Below are 21,955 nucleotides of genomic sequence, written 5' to 3'. Positions count from 1 at the left end.
GCATGGGCTACTGTAGGTAGGATTATACATTATTGTCATTGTCATCTCTCCCACCCCATTAGGGTAACAGACCTCTCCTTTCTGGTTTAAAGTCATTCCTCTGAGCCACAAGGATTTCTTACATGATGACTTTTTTATATGGGGAAGTCTCACATCTTACTTTATGGGGATTGGGTGTCCATTCTCTAAGATGCCTATTTGCATAAAGATTTCCAAATCCATCAATTTTTCTCTACTTTTCCCCAGTAGATACTATTTGAGAATGAACATATTGCAAAATAAAGCCATATCTAAGGTACAACACATAAAACTTGACATCCTGACTTCATATCCTGTTGGTTTCACCTTTCCTAGATAAGGGACATTTATGAAGATTATTCTGAGTAAATAAATTTATAACCTTTAATACTGGTTATGTCTATGTCCCAATACCTGCAGAAGAATCTTCTACATTTTATTTTAAACACTGCTAGACTTTGCTCTTGTAATGAGATTATTTGAACTCTGAATATATAAATGCTCAGGGTGTCTGGGTGGTTCATCTTTTTAAGCATCTGACTCCTGATCTAGGCTTAGGTCATGATCTAATGGTTCATGAGATCGAGCCCCATGTTGGTCTGTGTGCTGACAGTGTGGAGCCTACTTGGGATCCTCTCCCTTTCTCTGCCCTTTCCCCCACTTTGTTCGCGTGCCTCGTGCACCCGCCCTGTCTCTCTCTTTCTCTCTCTCTCTCTCTCTCTCTCTCTCTCTCTCTCTAATAAATATTTTTTTGTAAAAGTGCTCAGATTCAGGGGTTTCCTGGGCTACCTGTTTTCTTGTCTTAATTATTTAACTTTCATACCTGTTTTGAATTTCCAGTCTTTCTTAGCCTACCTCTTTGTTATTTCATCTCCCTTCTAGCAGAATCTCAATCCCATTCTGTTTTCTTCCCAGCTCTACTATCTAGGCATACCCATTGTTGTTAGTAGGCATTGCCCAGCACATTGAACACAGCATTTGTTTAGGTAGTAGTTTTAGCACCAGTCGACAGCCTTAGGATAGGGCGTGGAATTAGCATTGGAGGGCCTGGTAGGGTGTTTAAGTGAAGCAGAGAATATTCTCATTCTCACATACACTGTGACCATTCATCCTGTTTAAGTTCATTGCCTGTACCCAGGTGGGAGTCGATAGTTGCTTATTGTGGTCACTGGTGTTTGGCCAGATCTCTGAGTTAGAGGCAGTTATAGCCAATGAACACTAGGCAGCATGTGGTAGCAGATGACTGTGAACGAAACTAAACACTGGTACAAGAGTGTTTTAAGATTAGAGCCAAGGAACACTGGATTCGTTTTTTCTTTTATTTTCCTTCCTATGATTAGATAGTTCTGTTAACTGCCTTGACACTGATGTTCAAAAATGTTTAACTTCATCTTTAAGTATTTACTGAGACCAGCAAAGTGCCAGGTACTTTCTCCACAGTGACCAACAGACACTGTGCCTTTTCAAGCAGTGGTTACTTGTCATTCCTCTTTATGTATTTTTTTAAAATTTTTATTTATTTTTTTAATGTTTATTTTTGAGGGAGAGAGAGAGTGATAGCGAGCAAGCAGGGGAGGGACAGAGAGAGAGAGGGGAGACAGAATCTGAAGCAGGCTCCAGGCTCTGAGCTGTCAGCACAGAGCCTGATAAGGGGCTCGAACCCATGAACTATGAGATCATGACCTGAGCTGAAGTCGGACGCTCAACCGACTGAGCCACTCAGGCACCCCTTGTTATTCCTCTTTAAATGTCCAGGAGCTTACTGCTGCCTTCAGGTCCAGTCAGAGACCTCAGCTTAGTAGTTTTTGAGGTTCTGCAGTAGAGACTGGAAACTGATGACTAGTGGTACCAGTTTGACTTGTTTTGTTTGGTCCCTTCAGTGTTAGTCTGTAGCATGTTTCAAAGAAATGGAATTGCCATTAATCGTTCAGAAGATTTTACTTGAAATTTTAAATGTAAGCTTTTTTTTTTTTTTTTTCAAATTAGAAGATCTATCAACTGTGAGCCACATTGTTCATTGCCACAGTTCGACCCATGTAGAGGGGACTTTGGCTCTTACAGTTCTCACCACTCCCTGTTGTCTCCTGGGATTTTGTTATAACAGGTCCTCCTTACTCATTTTTATTAACTATCCAGTCTCTAGATAATTGAACTTGCAACCACTCTTCTAGGTAGTCTGGTATCTCACTACTCCAAACTTTATTTCTTTTCTATGATATGAACCTTTTAGTACAGCCAAGAAGACATCCTTAGGTAAAGTCTGTACTTATTAACATGGCTTACAAATCATTTCATGGCTTGGTTCATGTTTATTTCTTCAGCCTTAGCTCTTGCCATTCATTCACTCCAGTAATGTTACACCCCAGTCTTATCCACCACCACCCCTACCAGTGTTGTGCTCTGTTGTTTCTGGTCTTTGCACACGCTCTAATCTCTGGATGCTGTTTTGATTTTCCTCTCATTCTCTGTCCCCACTGCTTCTCACCTCTCACCCCTTGTTTGGTTAATTCCTGTTAATTTCATGTTTTAGTTTAGATGTCACATCCTTCAGAAAGCCTTCCCTGTTCCCATAGGCTCTGCCTAGGTAATCGTCCTGTGTATTTCTGTAACTGCCTGAATTTAACCTAGTCTTAGCACTTGCAACTGCTTTTGGTAGTCTGCTTTCCAAACCTTCTATAGGCTTTTTAAGAGGGTGTCTTCTTCACCTTTGATTCCTAGGGCCTGTCATAAAATAGGTGTGTAGTAAATATTTCTTGAATGGATGACTTCTTTTTCTAAGTTCTTTAAAACATTTTTTTTATGTTTATTTTTGAGAGAGAGTGCGAGCAGGGGAGAAGCAGAGAGTGACTGCTTAGATCTAAAGCAGGCTCTGTGCTGACAGCAGAGAGCCCAAAACAGGGCTCAAACTCACAAGATTATGACCTGAGCCAAAGTCCAACGTTCAGCCGACAGAGCCACCCAGGCACCCCTTTCTCTAAGTTCTTTTAATAATTTTTTTTTCACAGACATAGTTTTTTTTTTAGTGTATTTTTTTTGAGAGAGAGCGCGCGAGTGAACACGAGTGGGGGAGGGGCATAGAGAGGGAGAGAGAGAATCCCAGGCAGGTTCCACACTATCAGTTCAGAGCCCAATGTGGAGCTCAAACTCATGAGATCATGAGTTCATGAGATCATGACCTAAGCCAAAGTCAGACACTTAGCTGACTGAGCCACCCAGGTGCCCCTCTTTTAATAATTACTAATTCTGAGTCTTTGCTTATGTGATTTCTGTGGTATAGAATATTCTTTTTACTCTTCCAATTCTGTTCATCCACCAGTTTCAACTTGGGTGGACTCTCCTGAGAGATTTTTTTTTTTTGGTCGAATTTCAGTATCTACTTACTTTTTACTTCTCTAGGTTCTGTTAAAACTTTTTACTTTTGATTTTATTTTTTTAAAGTTTATTTATTTATTTTGAGAGAGAGAGAGAGTGAGTGGGGGAGGGACAGAGAGAGACAGGGAGAGACAGAATCCCAAGCAGGCTCCACTGTCAGCGCGGAGCCTGATGTGAGACTTGAACTCATGAACCATGATACCCTGACCTGAGCTGAAACCAAGAATCAGATGCGTAACCAGTTGAGCCACCCAGGTTCCCCCTGGTAACACTTTTTAGAAACCTCTCATTTTAGGGCAACGTGGTTTCACATGTATTACTTTATATCGAAGTTATATTTAATGTATAATACCATTCTTAAAGTGTTACTTGCTAGTAAGTTGTGCATATAAATAACTAGTTAAAATAATTTATCTAGTGATTATATTAATTTATGAGTCAAGCCTGTACTGCTTTCCTGAATATTCTCCCTTATTTACTGAGAACTCTGACATCTAGCCAGAAGTTTTTGTCTCTACCTAAATTTCTTATGTTTTGGACTTTTCCCATACTAACAATGCGTATATTTTAAGTGCTTGGTTATCTTTCTGTTTCTTGCACTAAACTGTAAACTAGGGGTTGAAACCATGTTTGTCTTGATGTAAACACCTGTTGGTATAATATCTTAACTAATGTTGGAGTTTAGAAGATATTGATATTCCCCATATGCATGTTTAAGGTCTGACTGCAAAACAGTGAGTGTTTTCAATAAGTTGGGCGTGAACATCACATTTTTTTACGTGATAATTATTAGGCAATTATTTAGATAACTTCATTTTGTCTTCTAGGAATTTCAAACTTAATATGTGCAAAATTGAACTTACAGTTCTCTCCCCAGATTCCCCCTCTCTTGATGACACACACACGTTCTCTCCTCACTCTCTCTCTTACCCTCTACATCCTCCTATTCATTTATAAATCCTATATGCTGTACCTCCAAAAATACATTTAGAATTCCACCTCTTTCACCCTCTACTGTTGCCATCCTGTTACAGGCCACCACTGTCTCCTGCTTGCCTATCACAGTAAATTCCTAATTGGTTTCTGTGAGTACAGTCTGCTCTCCTACCATCTGTTCTCTAAATAGCAGCCAGGTAGTTTTTGTTTGTTTTAAATTTCCAAAGCTATTTAAATTTGAACCTCACAAACCCCTTTGTAGAATGACTATTATCATTGTAATTATTTTACCAAGAAAGTAGAGTCCAGACAGGTTAAATGACTTACATGAGAACAGAAGCTATTCAGTAGTAGAGCCAAAATTTAATTATGGATTTTCTTGTCTCAAAGCTTTGTCTTGTGGACCACAAATTCTAAATGTGATGGCTTAAGAACTCATAACAGGAACATTACTTTAAAATCTCCCCTAGGCAGTTTTCCAAAGGGATATGTCATTCATACTATTTATAGTCACTTTTTAAGAGCAGTTTTAAATTCACAGTTAAATTGAGCAGAAGGTGCAGAGATTTTGCATACACCTCTTGCCCCCCACACTTGGCAGGCACAGTGCACCCCCCCCCCATTATCATCATCCTTACTAGAGTGGTATATTTGTTACAACTGATAAACCTCTGTTGATACCTCATTATCCCCCAAAGTCCTTTGTTTATATTCGGGTTCATTCTTGGTGTTGTGCATTCTGTGAGTTCAGATAAATAGGTAATGATGTGTATCCACCATTATAGTGTCGTATAGAATAATTTCGCTGTCCTAAACATCTTTGATGCTCTGCTTTTTTATCTCTCCCTCCCCCCAGCCCTTGGCAGCCACTGATCTTTTTACTGTCTATACTTTTGTCTTTTCTAGAATGTCATATAGTTGGAATGATACAGTATGTAACCTTTTCAGATTGGCTTCTTTCACTTAGTAATATCCATTTAAGGTTTATCCGTGTCTTTTGATGGCTTGATAGCCCATTTCTTTTTAGACTGAGTAATCTTGTGTTCTGGATGTTCAACGTTTTATGTATCCATTCACCTTTTAAAAACCATCTTGGGGGGCGCCTCGGTGGCTCAGTCAGTTGAGCGTCAGACTTCGGCTCTGGTCATGATCTCACGGTCTGTGAGTTCGAGCCCCGCGTCAGGCTCTGTGCTACCAGCTCAGAGCCTGGAGCCTGCTTCAGATTCTGTGTCTCTCTGTCTCTCTGACCCTCCCCTGTTCATGCTCTGTCTCTCTCTGTCTCAAAAATAAACAAACATTAAAAAAAATTGAAAAAAACCATCTTGGTTGCTTCCAAGTTTTGACATTTATGGATAAACCTGCTATATAAACATCCATGTACACGTTTTTATGTGGACATAAGTTTTCAGCTCCTTTGGGTAAATACCAACGAGAATAATTGCTGGATTATATGGTTAAGTATGTTTAGTTTTGTAAGAAACTGCCAAACTGTCTTCCAGAGTTGCTCTTCCTTTGCACATTCCCACCAGTAGTGAGGGAGACTTCCTGTTGCTCCACCTCCTCTCCAGGATTTGTTGTTGACAGTGTTTTGGAATTTGACTATTCGAAAAGGGCAACCAGGCAATTTTTATTTTAGTCAGATCATATTATTCTCTTTTTCAGAACATTTGCATTCTACTTAGTTTCCCATTCTACTTGGAATAATATTCCAAGTTCTTTTCATTGTATGAAAGGAAGGCCTTACATGACCTGGTGCTTGGGACCTCTTCATACCTATTTTATCATTTCCTCTCTCGCTCATTGCAATTGAGACATTTTGGTCACCTTCATGTTCTTCGAACCTGCCAGCCTTCTACCACAGGGCCTTTGCAAGTTGGTCTTGTCTTTGCTGGAATTTTTCACATCTGGGTATCTCCATGGTTTACTCCTTCATTTCGTTCAGGACTCTGCTTAAGTATAACCTTACTAGAGGTGCTTTTCTGATTTTCCCTGTAGAAAAATAGCACTGCTGTGTAGCTCTCTTCTTCTATACCCTGCTTAAGTTTTCTTCTGCTACTACCTAATAATATTCGTAATACAATAATATAAAAATAATATGTGTGTGTGTATATGCACGTATGTGTATATGTATATGTATATACACACACATGTATATAAATAAAATGTATATGTTTGTCTGCCTTTACTAGAATGTAGGTATGCTCCATGAGGGGTATTTCTGTATACCTGTAGAATAGGACCTGGTATATAGATGTTATTTCGTAAATGTTGAGTGAATGAATGAATTACACCAAAAAAATGTTTTAACGTTACTGATTTTGAATATAATGGTAGGACACAATCATATACATAAGGAAGGCTTAGTTTTATTTTTTTTTTTTTTCCACAACTTGTAAGCTTTGTGAGGATAAGAATTTTCTTCTTTGCTGTAGTCTCATGTCTAGAATGTTGCCTGGTGGCAATATATATTTAATAAATAATTACTGAACAGGGATGTCTTTATTATGAAAACAACCAAATTATACTATATGTGAAAGTAATGTTGAATAGAACTAAAAGTAGACTGTAAAACTCCGAAGTTGGGGGAAAGGAGAAGAGGAAGAGTGATAGTACTACCTTGATTAAAATTTCTGGGTGTCATTACTTCTATTTATCTCCACCATTTGCCAACTACTCCAAGCCACCATCATCACTTGTCTGGACCACTCTAATAGTGTACCACTCCATCTCTCTAATTCCAAATATATTATGCTTTAGTTCATTCTCTACAGTTTAAATTTTTTTTTAATGTTTATTTATTTTTGAGAGAAAAAGAGAGCACAAGCAGGGCAGGGACAGAGGGAGAGGAAGGAGCAGAATCCGAAGCCGGCTCCAGGCTTTGAGCTGTCAGCAGAGTCCAGTGTGGGGCTCACCCTCGAGAACTGCAAGACTGTGACCTGACCTGAAGTCGGACGCTCAACCCACTGGGCCACCCAGGCGCCCCATCATTCTCTAGTTTTAAAATGGAAATATGATGGAAATCACTTCTCTCCTTAAACGTATTTCAAGATACCTATTGAATCGTAGAATAAAATTCAGATTCTTTCACTTGGCCTATTTATAAACTGCGTCCGGCCTGCCTACCTGTTGATCTCAGGCAGTTCTTCAGTATTTTCCAAGTGTTACAAACTTTCAGTTTTTATAAGGCAACAAGTTCTTTGCTGCCTTTGTACACTCAGTGTTTACTTTCTACCACATACCGTCTTTCTCCCAGTCTTTTACTGGGGCGACTCCTTTGCATTATTTAAATAAGAGCATGTTGGATCGTGTGAGCAGTCATCTTTGAAGGCCTTACCTACCCTCACTCCTGTTGCAGTTGCTCATGGTGTTCAAGTGGGACAGGCAAGAACAAAACCCCAGTTTGTAATTGTATATGTAGCTAACTTTTTTGTTTGCCATTACACTTTTTTGTTTGCCATAACACCAAGCATGGCACTTGGTGCCTAGTAGGTGCTTGGTAAACATTAGTTTAATGTGTGAAATAACTGTATAACAAAAAATGGAAAACAAAAAAATAAACATGGAAAGAAAAAAACCCCAGAAAACAAAAAGAAGACCACATGTGCTTATTAAAGCAATAAATGCCCACAACATAAGCTCAGTTATTAAGCAAGACTCAGATTAGGTGGAATACAACACTCAACTATACAATGAATATTATTAGAAACACATCTGGAACAAAATTACTAAGAAGGTTGGGAGCAAATGGATATAGTGAAAACAAGATATTAGGCAAATATAAACAAATTAATCAGTGGATGGTATTGCTAGACAAAGCTAATTAAAAGTAGTAAACACCAGGTGAGAAAGAGAAGCACTTTGTAATAGTCAAAGATATAGTTACTAATATAAAGACAGCTACAAATCTTTATTTTTTAAAAATGAAGCATTGGAATATGCAAAGTGAAAATTAAATCCAAGGAGGGAGAGAAATACAGCAGTAATGGGAGACTTTAAAATGTGTTTTAGGGGCGCCTGGGTGACTCAGTCGGATAAGCATCTGACTTCGGCTTAGGTCATGATTTCGCGGTTTGTGAGTTTGAGCCCTGCGTTGGGCTCTGTGCTGACAGCTCAGAGCCTGGAGCCTGGAGCCTGTAGCCTGCTTCGGATTCCGTGTCTCCCTCTCTCTCTGCCCCTCCCCTGCTTATGTTCTGTCTCTCTCTGTCTCAAAAATAAATAAAGCATTAAAAAAAATTTTTTAATGTCTTTTAGTCCTTGTCATGTCAGAGATAAATAAGTAGACAATATGAATCATATAATCAATAAATCTGAAATAATAAATATACTCTTATTGTAAAAAGAAAAAGCACCGTTTCAATTTCCCATGGAACATTTAAAAAAATAAGTACTAGAGGTGTGTCTGGGGCACTCGGTTATGCATCTGACTTTGGGTCAGGTCATGATCTCACAGCTCATGAGTTTGAGCCCTGCGTTGGGCTCTGTGCTGACAGCTCAGAGTGCTTTGGATTCTGTGCCTCCCTCTCTGCCCCTCCCCTGCTCCTGCTCTGTCTCTCTTTTTCTCTCAAAAATAAACATTGAAAAAATTTTTTTTAATTTATTTAAAAAAATAAGTACTAGAAAGAAAACTGGAAAAAAATAAGTAGAAACATTATCAACCACATACTCTACAATGAAATTGTAAGTTAATAACAAAAGCAGGACCCAGAAACCAAATCACAAAACCTTCTCAAACCTCAAAACAAAAACCTCAGGGTGCCTGGGTGGTTGAGTTGGTTGAATGTCTGACCTTTGGTTTTGGCTCAGGTTGTGATCTCCCAGTTGTGGGATCGAGCTCCATGTCAGGCCCTTTGCTGAGCATGGAACCTGTTTGGGATTCTCTCTCTCCCTCTCTCTCTGCCCCTTCCCCACTTGCTCATATGCACTTTCTCTCTCTCAGAATAAATAAACTGTAAAAAAAAAATAAAAAGATAAATAAAAATTACAACTTTATTCTGTTTTATGCAGTTTTCTATGTTGTCCTTTACAGTGATACAAAACAATTATTTTATAAAATACAACCACTGGGGCGCCTGGGTGGCTCAGTCAGTTAAACATCCGACATTGGCTCAGGACTTTGGCTCAGATCATGATCTCACGGTTCATGAGTTGAGACCTGCATCGTGCTCTGTGCTGACAGCTCAGAGCCTGGACCCTGCTTTGGATTCTGTGTCTCCCTCTCTCTTTGCCCCTTCCCTGCTTGCTTTGTCTCTCTCTCTCTCTCTCTCTCTCTCTCTCTCTCAAAAATAAATGTTAAAAAAAATAAAGTAAAATAAAACATGACCACAAATTTGAGAGGATCTTCTTGGCAACTTTTGATTCTTCTTTGGTTGTGGTAAATATTAAATTAGAAGCAGCTTGGGATTGGGAGTTGTGAATGTGATCATTTAAGGTTGCCAAAAGCAGATATACCAAGCAGTGGTAACTGATAACAAGATAGGAGACAAAAGAGTTACCAGTTAGAATGGCACAGCATCCTGGAACTGCCCTTTCATGTAAGAGGAGATGACCAAAACATCTTAATGGCCCCCCGTTGGTGAGACATGTTGTATGAAGTTCTGAATGGTGGCTCATGATTTATCACAACTGCACAGCATTGTGACATGTAGAAAGCATGGCTGTAAAAAGACAAATACTGCATAATCTCATGTACGTGTGGAATCTAAAAAAGATGAACTCAGAGTGCCTGGGTGGCTCAGTCACTTAAGCATCTGACTTCAGCTCAGGTCATGACCTCACGGCTAGTTAGTTCGAGCCCCGTCAGGTTCTGTGCTGACAACTCAGAGCCTGGAGCCTGTTTAGGATTCTGTGTCTGCCTGTCTCTACCGTTCCTCCACTCATGCTCTTTCTCTGGCTCTCTCAAATAAAAATAAACATTAAAAAAAAAACAAAACCTCAAAAGAAGCAGAACAGAGTGGTGGCTCCTGAGGAGTGGGAGAAACTGGGAAATGTTGGTCAAAAGGTACAGAGTTTGTTATGCAGGATGAGTAAGTTCTAGAGAATCTAATGTGCAACATGGTGATTATAGTTAACAATATTGATTGTATACTTAAAATCTGCTAAAAGAATAAATCTTCAGTGGTCTCACCACCACAACAAAAAAAGCTGATGGATATGTTAATTAGCTTGGGTATGGTAGCCATTTTACAGTATACTCATGTATCAAAACAACGTTGTACACTTTAACTGTATACAATTTTTGTTTGTCAAATGCATCTTAATAAGGCTGAAAAAAAAAATAAAAGTATGGACTTTAGAATCAGGCAGACGAGGGTTGAATGTGACTTGGAATATGATCATGGCAGGTTTCTTGAGCATTTTGAGCTTTAGTTTCCTCATCATGTGAAAAGGAATTTGTAATGAAATAGTGGATGTAGAGCTTAGATTGATCTTTGGCACACGTAAGACACCTTTCATAACTTTTATACATTATACTATTTACTAAGACAGTGAAGCATGTAACAAATTATAGGAACAGAATTTAAACATTTGGAATTTTTAAATGTATTCTTTAGTCAGCTGGAATATAAATTTTATATAAGCCCTTCATTCTCAGTTACTCATAACTAAGATCTTGCTACATTTCATTTTTTTAATAAAGTATAATCAACATACAATAAAATGCACAGGTCTTATATTTTCCGTTTGACTGCATATAACTTTGAATATTAAAGTGGTGGTATCTTTTCATTTGCATTGAATTACATACCAGTAATTGCTAGATATATTTGATAACTCTGATAATTTAGTAAATTCTATGTTAAGAAAATCCTTTTTTTAGGAATTTCAAGTTATTCAAAGAACTGTGCTAATTTGTGGTCATTGTTGGTCTGTATTAACTCAGTAGTACTGTTTTTTTAGTAAATTATATTTGTGACCTGTCAAACAAAAATTTCTGCACATAGCTTCCATTTAGCACATATTTTATATGAGATTAAAAAGGTAGTCTTGTCAAGTTTCTTTTTATTTACCCCCTTTGGGGAGCCTAATACACTTCTGTTCTTTTTTTCATTTTATTGGTTAACACAAAGTGTTACATTAGTTTCAGGTATACATCATAGTGCTTCCACAAGTCTATGCTATCCACAAGTCTGTATTTATGCTGTGCTCACCACAAATACAGCTACTATTCTGTCACCATACAAGGCTGTATTCCCTATGCTGTACCTTCTATCCCTGTGATTTACTCACTCCGTTAGTGGAAACCTGTATCTCCCACTCCCCTTCACCTACTTTGCCCAACCCCCTATCCTCATTCCCTAAGAGAAGCTGGGAGTTCACTTGTGTTTGGCTGAGATATAATGAGAATAGATGATATTTGTCCTTCCTAAATTAGGACATTCTGTTCAGAAGCAGAAATCTCTTCTGGAGTTTTTTCCTCTCTTCTTTAGGTGAGCCTCTTTTTGTTGCATGTTTCTTTATATTTCCTGTTAAACCTTAACTTCCCCTTTTCAGTTATTTTGGAATATGTCATTATGACCTATTCTAAAGTAATTCAGCTCACTTGTGTACAAACCAAGTTGTTTACTTACTGGTTTGTGATATAATTTAACTGATTAGAGCTAAGTCTGTCTTAGCAAACATGAATGTTTATTCAGAATGTGGTTTTTCTAAGAAATATGGTATTATGTCATAAATTTCAGTAGTCATCGATCCAAATTTTGGAGAACTTAACGCAGGCTGAATTAAATCATCTACTAGCAGATAAAAGATAGTCATTTGTTGATTATGACTCTTAATTGTGAAAATGTAATAGTAATATGTAATATACATATACATACATAGAAAATATAATATATAATATGATCATAAAGAAGTAGGCTAGCAGTGATTGGTGTTATTAGGTTTAAATTTTAAAATATTTCAAACTATAAGAATAGCTATCTTTAAAAGGACATTTTTAGGGGGACATGGATGGCTCAGCCGGTTAAGTGTCCGACTTCAGCTCAGGTCATGATCTCATGGTTTGTGAGTTCGAGCCCTGCATTGGGCTCTGTGCTCACAGCTCAAAGCCTAGAGCCTGCTTCAGATTCTGTGTCTCCATCTCCCTCTGCCTCTCCCCTGCTTGTGCTCACGTGTGCTCTCTCACTCTCCAAAAAAAAAAAAAAAAAATTTTTTTTAAATTAGAATGAAATTTGTGATTACAGGCATCTTAAGTAGAAAAAATCTAAAGAAAATGACAAAAGTAAATTAAAACAGGCAGTTTTGCTCAAGATTTGTGTTCTAACACTTTCAAAGTTAAATGTAACTAATTTTATTTTGAAAGAATGTGCTACTGTTATATATTCATTATTGATCCTGTTGTTTGTTTTGGACTGATTATTGGTATATGAATTATCGACAAAAGGTGTTTATACTAGGTTAATTTTCCTCTGATACTTAGTGTGGGTTTGCTTACCTTCCCTATCTGTAGCATATATGCTCAGTTAATATTCATGACATTCCATTTGATATTAATAGTAGCCTGAGAAACATAACCAGGAAAGTAAAATTTTTAAGGACTTTATATCTGCTACAAATACATTATATATAATGTTTATAGTATATAATGTGTATAACATTTAACAGATTACAGATAATATGTATATATGTATATGTGTACATATGTGCACATATACACGCACTCAAATATATACATACACGAGGCTAAATAGCAGACTTTAAATATGTTTCTGCTATTGTGGCATCATCATGCCTCTAAATCATCCAGCCTTAAACCTTGATGTCTCAAAGCCTCCTCCTCTGTGTCTCAAGAGCCCCAGATCCAATTAGACTCCTGAGTGGTTTTCTTCACATTCTCTCACATAGCCCATTTAAACCCCAGAGCCCTACTTTAGACACTTATCGTCTCTCTCTCTCTCAAATATGGTAATAATATCATATTGGTTTCCTTATTTCAAGTCTGACCACCTTTCATTATCAGCAGCGAGGATTCAAAAATGGATTCTGTTTTTTAAACTTTTTATTTATTAAATAACATTTCAAACACATGCAAAAACAGAATACCTTATGGATTGAACTTGTGATAGCTCCCTATTCCTTCAAAAGAAATCCAGACTTCAGGCAACTTAATATATAAGTCACACCTTTCCATATCCTGGTTCCAGCTTGCCTTTCCAGCTTTGTTCCCATTATAATATCCGTATTCTAGCAATGCTAGCTTATTTACTAATTATGGGTTTCTGAAAATGCCCTGGAAATTCCACGCATCCTCTTGACATTGTGGCTGCTCATAGTGCTCCCTCTTTTTTATTTTTTTTTAATGTTTTATTTTTGAGACAGGCAGAGTGTGAGCAAGGGAGGGGCGAAGAAGGAGGGAGACACAGACTCTGAAACAGGCTCTGAGCTGTCAGCACAGAACCTGATGTGGGGCTCGAACCCATGAATTGTGAGATCGTGACCTCAGCTGAAGTCAGACGCTCAACCGACTGAGCTATCCAGGTGCCCCTTTGCGCCCTCTGTCTTAATTGCCCTTCTTTTCAGTCCCATGTATTGAAATTCTGCAACTTAATGTGCAATTTAAGTATAAGCTCTTCAGGAAGGCTTCTCTAACATTTTTCTTTTCCACTCTGACTTTCCCAGTTGTAGGTGTGCTCTTTTAGTGTGTCCTACCTTTCATATTTATTCAACAAATATTTACTGAGAGTATACTATGTTCTAGGCCATTATTGGATCCCTCACGTCTGTTTCTCCCACTAAAACAGAGAGGCTCCCTGATGTTAGGAACCATATTGTCTTCATTTTTTTAGCCCCTTCTTGGATTTAGCACAGTATCTTGCATATAGGTGAAGCTTTGAAGTGAATAGTGATCTTAACAATTGACCTTCAGTTATTTTCAAGTAAAGTATTATGTAATAAAATTATACATATGAATACTTTGAAAGTTTCTGTTTTTATTTCAAAAAGTAAAACATTTTTTAAAGGTGTAGAAAATAGAGATAGGACAAAGAAGAAAATTAAAATCATCTTAGAAACTGGGGCGCCTGGGTGGCTCAGTCAGTTAAGTGTCTGACTCTTGATCTCAGCTCAGGTCATGATCTGAAGGTTCATGAGTTCAAGCCCGCATGAGGCTCTGTGCTTACATCGCGGAGCCTGCTTGGGATTCTGTCTCTCCTTCTCTCTGCCTCTCCCCTGCTGTGCTCTCTGTCTCTCTCAAAATAAATAAACTAAAAAAAAGTTAAAATAATCTTAGAAACCTAGAAATAGAGGCACCTGGGTGGCTCAGTTGGTTAAGCGGCTGACTCTGGATTTCAGCTCAGGTCATGATCTCATGGTTCGTGAGTTTCAGCCCCACGTCAGGCTCTGTGCTGACAGTGCAGAGCCTGTTTGGGATTCTCTCTCTCTTCTCTCCCTCTCTCTGACCTCCCCTGCTGTCTCACTCTCTCAAAATACAAAACAAAAAGAAACCTAGAAATGATAGCCAAAAACACTTTGAACACTTTGCATTGATATATTACTTTTTTTTTTTTTCTTTTTAATGTTTATTTGAGAGAGAGACAGAGCACAAGCAGGGCAGGGTTAGAGAGAGAGAAGACATAGAGTCTGAAGCAAGGTCCAGGCTCTGAGCTGTCAGCACAAGAACCTGATGCAGAGCTTGAACTCAAGAACTGCAAGATCATGACCTGAGCTGAAGTTCGAGGCTTAACTGACAGAGCCACCCAGGTGTCCCTATTCTATTCACTTTTTAATTACCTGTACTCCTATTCTGCTCCCTCTTTGTCTCATCTGTGCTCCTCCTTCCCATACCAGAAACCACTCTTTTCACATGGATTTTTGGCAAACAGATTTATTATATATTTCTGTTTAACAAACCATCCCAAAAGATTTGCTCACAGTTTCTGTGAGTCAAGAATTTGGAGCAGCTTAGCTTAATAGTTCTGGCTCAGGATTTATCATGAGGTTGCAATTAAGATGTCAAATGAGGCTGCTGCATCTGAAGGCTTGACTCAGCTGCAGCATCTGCTTCCAAGATGGCGTAGTCACACTGGCTGTTGTTGGCAGAAAGCCTTAGTTCCTTGCTATTTGCACTTCCCCGTAGGCCTGCTTTAGTGTCCTGATGACATAACAGTTGGCTTCTCCCACACTGAGTGATCCAAGAGTGAACAAGATGGAAGTCACTGTGAATTTTATGACCTACCCTCAAAAATCCCAGTTAGTGATTTCTGCAGTATTCTTCTGGATACACACATCAGCACTGTTGAGTGTGGGAGGAGACTCTACAAGGGGTGAATGCCAAGAGATAACGAGGCTCATCAGGGCCATCTTCAAGGCTAGTGCTAGTTGTCTATCTCTACTCTAGAATTGAGCAAAACAAAGGTGAAATAAGCCAAGTAGCTTTTAGTTTTTAACAAATTGGGACTTCAGAGTCCCATTTTATTTCAAAATGACAATATGGGGCACCTTGGTGGCTCAGTTGGTTAAGCATCTGACGTTGGCCCAGGTCATGATCTTGTGGTTTGTGAGATCAAGCCCAGCATCACACAGCTGACAGCTGCTGACAGCTCAGAGCCTGGAGCCTGCTTCAGATTCTGTGTCTCCCTCTCTTTCTGCCCCTCCCCCCCCCCACACTCTTGTCGCTCTCTTTCTCTCTCTCTCTCTCTCTCTCTCTCTCTCTCAAAAATAAACATTAAAAAAATAGATGCTACATGGGAGTGCAAGCTGGAAAACAGTATGATGCAGCCACTCTGGAAGACAGTATGGAGACTCCTCAAAAAACTAAAAATAGAATTACCCTACGACCCAGCAATTGTGCTATTAGGTATTTATCCAAGGGATATAGGTGTGCTGTTTCAAAGGCACACATGCACCCCCATGTTTATAGCAGCACTATCAACAATAGCCAAAGTATGGAAAGAGCCCAAATGTCCATCGATACAGGAATGGATAAAGATGTGGTGTGCGTATATGTATATATATACACATACACACACAATGGAGTATTACTTGGCAATCAAAAAGAATGAAATCTTGCCATTTGCAACTATATGGATGGAACTGGAGGGTATTTTGCTAAGTGAAATTAGAGAAAAATACCATATGACTTCACTCATATGAGGACTTTAAGAGACAAAACAGATGAACATAAGGGAAGGGAAACAAAAATAATATAAAAACAGGGAAGGGGACAAAACATAGGAGACTCATAAATATAGAGAACAAACTGAGGGTTACTGGAGGGGGTTTGGGGGGGATGGGCTAAATGGGTAAGGGGCACTAAGGAATCTACTCCTACAATCATTGTTGGACTATATGCTGACTAATTTGGGTGTCAATTTAAAAAAATAAAATTGTGAAAAAAAATAGCAAAAGTAAGGATGGGACTATCATAATACTTGGTGAATCCTAGCTGAAATAGTTTACATACATCAGAATCCCTTTGTAAGGGGTTTATGTATAATTTCAATAATACAAGAAAATACCATCCTCTTTAATCATGACTGGCTAAGCTAGACTCTGTCAATTAAATGACATTGATTTCCCTTAGTAAATTTGCTGCTTTCTTTATAAAATGCAGATTGTGAAGAGGAATGAACAACCACAGGAAGCTCAATTCAAGTTTGTTGTGTCAATTCATTTCAATTCAACAAATGTTTATTGAACACCCACTGGGTATCAAACTTGGTGCTGGAGTAATTGATTCATAATGGTTTGGGTGCTTATTAATTAACAGCATTTGCAATGCTTTCATTATTATATATGTGATTGGGTGGGGTTCTGAGATAATTAACATTAAAATCCTGTGAATTTCTAAAGGAAGTATACAGAAAGATAAACAAATGTTATTCTCTTTACTCATAACTCTCATTTCTTTTATAACAATTTTTTGTAACAATTTCTTTTGTAACGAATTTTCTATTCATTAGAAAACTGTGCCTTAAAACTAAAGGTGGCACATTCATACTTGATAATAAATGTATATGAAAATCAAGTTTGCAAATTATTTTGAGATTTTACAAAAATCTTGACAAATCAACATCTTCTAGAAAGTTTCTCAGACATGCTAATAAAAAAAAAAGATAAAGTTATATGTAAAACCATGAGGCTAAAAAAAATAGATATTACAGAATGACAGAGACAGACTTATAAGAATGCCTTTCTAAATCAAATTTTAGTGTTATCTTCACAAATTAGTAGCTTTCAGCTTTTTCATATATTAAATTATCTGAAAAACTTCAAAAATAAATAATAGTTTATTATTAATCTTTAATGCTTATTATGTATAACACAATGTGTTAAGATCTTTTCGTGTTCACAACTTTCACTCCTCACAATATTGCTTCTCACTGACAAATGAGATTTTAAGTATCAGAGCAGGATTGCACTCCAGGCAGACTTATTTCAGAACCAGGCTCTTAAACATTATGCCATTGAATCTCAATTTTAAAGTATCCTTGGAACACAGAGGATATATAAGCATACCACAACTTCATGTAAATTAAAAAAAACTTAAGGGTACTGGGTGTCATCTGGTTGAGCATTCGATTCTTGATTTCGGCTCGGGTCATGATCCCAGGGTCATGGGATCGAGCCCCATGTTAGACTCTGTGCTGAGCATGGAGCCTGCTTAAGATTCTCTGTCTCTGTCTCTCTCTCTCTCTCTTTGCCCCTCTCCCCTGCTCCTGCTCTCTCTGAAAATAAGACATAAAAATAAGGTGTGCTGGGTGGCTCAGTTGGTTAAGGGTCCTTCCTTTGATTTTGGCTGAGGTCATGATCTTGGGGTTCATGAGACTGAGCCCCTGTAGGGCTCTGCAGAGCCTGCTTGGGACTCTCTTTTTCCCTCTCTCTTTGCCACTCCGTCTCATAACAAATGAGTAAAACATTAAAAAAAATAAAGTGATTAAAAGTAGTATTTTAAAAAATATTTATAATAAGTCACATCTATGAAAGATATTGTTTACTAAGTTTTTATAGAGCTCATGGACTTGAGCTATAAATCAGGTTCTCCAAATTTTATGGTTATTTTCCTGCCCTTAAGTTCTGCTAACTTAAAATTATAATTTGCTGAAATGGTAACAAGTAATGGCTTATTCAGATAATTCTAGATATTCAGATTGAATATGACCCTAAATTATAGATAATTTCTTAGGCTGTTTCTTTTACTCTCAGATTCTTGATGAACGTTGACTCCCTACAATGTTGAGAGTTTGAATATTTCAGATTGAGGCAGTGACAAATGTAATATTAATTAGTTTTCTGGTTAATCTTAGTGGGAAAGTCAATCTCTTGGCTATCTGGCTTTTTCTTAAACTAAAATTAACTTTTTTTATATTGCACCCTAAGTCAGCATACTCATGCTATTCAAGATGCTAAACGTACTGCTCAGATATGCATACTACTTGAGCAAGTGTTAGAAATCGCAGAAATGATCATTTCAGATGTTATTAGTGTCTTGAAGAAATGTAAAAACTTTTTCCTGCAACAGCTTATATTAAGGTAGAAAATATATTCAGTATTTTCTTTGTGTAGAAAAGATATTATGACCATTCTGATAATAATCAAAGTTGGGAGGTGTATTTTTGATTGCTAGCTATATACATTGAGGTCTAAAGCAATATATGGATTAGGCAAGTAATTCTAACCTCTTTTATAAAAACTGCATACCTACACAAATAGCTGGTATTCTGTCAGTACTGATCCCAGCCCACCTTGTGCATAGTTCACAGTTTTTAATATAGTTTCACTCTACTGGCGGTACCTTTTCTGTAGGTTGGGATATCAGTGATAAATCATTGATCACTTCTCTATCAGATAGATTGTCTGTGATATAACAAGAACTGATATTTTTTCATATTTGTGGTTCTAACTGTAAAGCAAAAAATCTAGTGTGAACATGTAATAGTATTAACTCTTCTACATTATACGTTATTAATACTATACATTGCCCAGCTCTACCATTTATTAAAAGGATTTTGTGCCTTATGCTTTCTCTTCAAACATGTCATCAACTTTGTGAATGTGTTTTTTAAAGCTTCTCTTTATAATGTTTTTGCTATTATAAGTACAACTATGAATGATGCCTTTGTGGTTTTAGACTTCTCTGTTTTTAGTGACAGAATGAATCAGTTTTACACTGAAGACTGTATTTTGTTTTTGTTTTGTAAAAACTTATTTGGTTTGCCAATAATTCTGAAAATTATTCAAAAGCTTTGGTACTTCGTGGCACTTTTTGACAAAGGATTATATTGTCACTAGAGGCAAAAGAATGCTGGTTTATTAAAACCAGTTTTTAGATATTTATCAGTACACTTTAATTTTCCAGGTACTAGTGCACACATTAACACTTGCAGATTCACCTGCCCTAATCACTGATTGACATTCTGTGTTCTGTTGAAATCTCTCGCTCAGTGTTTACATCATTATTCTGAATTTTGGCATTTCTGGAATTATTTTCATCTCTACTTTTATGAGTTTGGATTTTTACAAAATAACAGAATTTCTGTGAAAAATCATAATTGATGTTTTTAAATTTGTGATTATACCAGAGTGATTTTACTTGATTGACTGATAGGGCCCACTAGTGGTACACAGACCATACTTTGGGAATGTTGTGCTAAGCTGTTCTAAGAACACAGGAAGTAACAGGTCTGGGTGGTAAAAGTAAAGGAGAGGTAAAATGAAAGGAACAATACTACCATCTGATGATGACTTTGAAAATCAGTGTCTTAACCCACACTGGACCAAGAAGCAGAGGAAAGGCAGTAGGGCAAAGGAATAAGGAGAGACAAGACACAGTAAACTGCAACAGGAGTAAGTGACAGCACAAAATAAAGGTGAACACTACAGAGGAGCAAAGAAATACCAACTAGAACAGCTGTATGAGGACATTAAGTGAAGGACATATCAAGCATTTACTTCAGTAACTTGAAGCCTGGGACAGCTTGTCCCACACTAAAGGCAGTGGTGAGCTAAGTCAGTACCATAACTTCTTTGTAATATGTAAAGTTTCAGTGGTGTATCAAAGAAACCTTCCTCCAGGATAGACACTAGATTTTCTGTAACATATGGCATCTTGTTACTTGGAATGTTAGTAGGTGTCAATACATATATTAGTTATCTGTTGGAACATAACAAATTCCCTCAAAACTTAGCTGCTTAAAACAACAAGTATTAATTACCTCACAGTTTCTGCCGTTCAGGAATCTGGGTGTAACTCATGTGGGTCCTCTGATTCAGGGTCCCTCACAGGCTGCAGGCATCTCAAAGCATGCTTGGGGGAGGAATTACTTCCAGCCTGTTGGCAGGCCTCATTTCCTCTGTTGACCAGAGGCTTCCACTGTTCTTTGTCATGTGAGCCACTCTGTAGAGAGTCCACAACATGGCAAGAGAGTGTGAGCAAGATGGAAGCTAGAGTCTTCTAGTAACCTGATTTTGGAAGTAGCATCAATTAATTTTGCTATCTCTGTTTGTTAGAAGCGCTTTATTAGATCCAGCCTACTGACAGCGAGGGGATTAGACAAGAGCATGAATACCAGGAGGTAGGGTTTATTGGGAACCAACTCAGAAGACTGCCTGACACAATAATTGCCTGCCATTTTCATGAATGAGCAAATGAATGAAGGAAAAGAGAGAAACTTAGGAAAAATAGCTTGTACCAATAAGTGCTCCATAAATATAGGTTGCAAGAATGGAAAGTCAACCATAAATAAAAGAAAATTAATTTCCAGGTAAGATTTGTTTTAGCTAAAAATAGACCTATTTTGATCAATAAGTGTGCTATCCATATCATATCATATATGGACATATAAGTTCATATCATAAAAGAAAGGCTTGGAAAATATGAGTGATGTTTTCTACAGACTTTAAAATCAAATAACATCTTTTAATATTGCCAGTGTCTTTATTTAGAAAAAGAAGAGCATCTAGATTTGATGTTTTTTAGTCATTGGTTTTCAACCTTTCCTACACGTTGGCATCACCTTGGAAACTGGAAAAATGAGCCAAAAAAGGATACCTGGGCTCTTACCCAGGCGAAATAAATCAGAGCCCCTAAAAGTCAGGCCCCAACAGGGATATATTGCTTTAAGAGCTCATCAGGAGATTACAATGTGTGGTCAGGGTTAAGAACCCTGCTGATTGTTTTAAAAAATTGTTTTTAATTGATAAATAGTTGACATTAGTGTCTGGTTTACAACATAGTGATTCAGCAATTATGTACATTAGGAAATGCTAACCACCCTAAGTGTAGTTACCATCTGTCACGTAGTTATTAGGATATTATTGACTATATTCCCTATGCTATGCTTTTCATCCCTGTGACTTACTTATTTTATAACTGGTAATTTAAGTGGTTTTTTTTTTTTTTTTAAACATTTATTCATTTTTGAGAGAGAAAGAGACAGACCATGAACGGGGGAGGAGCAGAGAGAGAGGGAGACACAGAATCCAAAGCAAGCCCTAGGCTCTGAGCTGTCAAGCACAGAAGTCATGAAGCCATGACTTAGAAACCGTGAAGTCATGATCTAAGCTGAAGTCAGACACTTAACCGACCAAGCCACCCAGGAGCCCCTAAGTGGTTCTTAACAGGAGGGTTTGAGTATGTACCCTTTCTCTGGTTTCATATAAATTGAAAAGGAGATAATTTTATGAAGAAACT

General features: G+C 37.7%; 1 protein-coding gene across 16 annotated transcripts in view; it reads left to right on the top strand.

Moving 5' to 3' along the window:
* YAF2 (YY1 associated factor 2) overlaps positions 1 to 21,955 on the top strand; it is a 76,165-nt gene that overhangs the window by 36,230 nt on the left and 17,980 nt on the right. The gene's annotated exons all lie outside the window — the stretch shown is intronic.

This window comes from Felis catus, chromosome B4 (genome assembly GCF_018350175.1).
Source record: "Felis catus isolate Fca126 chromosome B4, F.catus_Fca126_mat1.0, whole genome shotgun sequence".
Classification (NCBI taxonomy): Eukaryota; Metazoa; Chordata; class Mammalia; order Carnivora; family Felidae; genus Felis; species Felis catus.
Note: the sequence above shows the minus strand (reverse complement) of the source record. Positions and strands in the feature narration are given on the sequence as shown.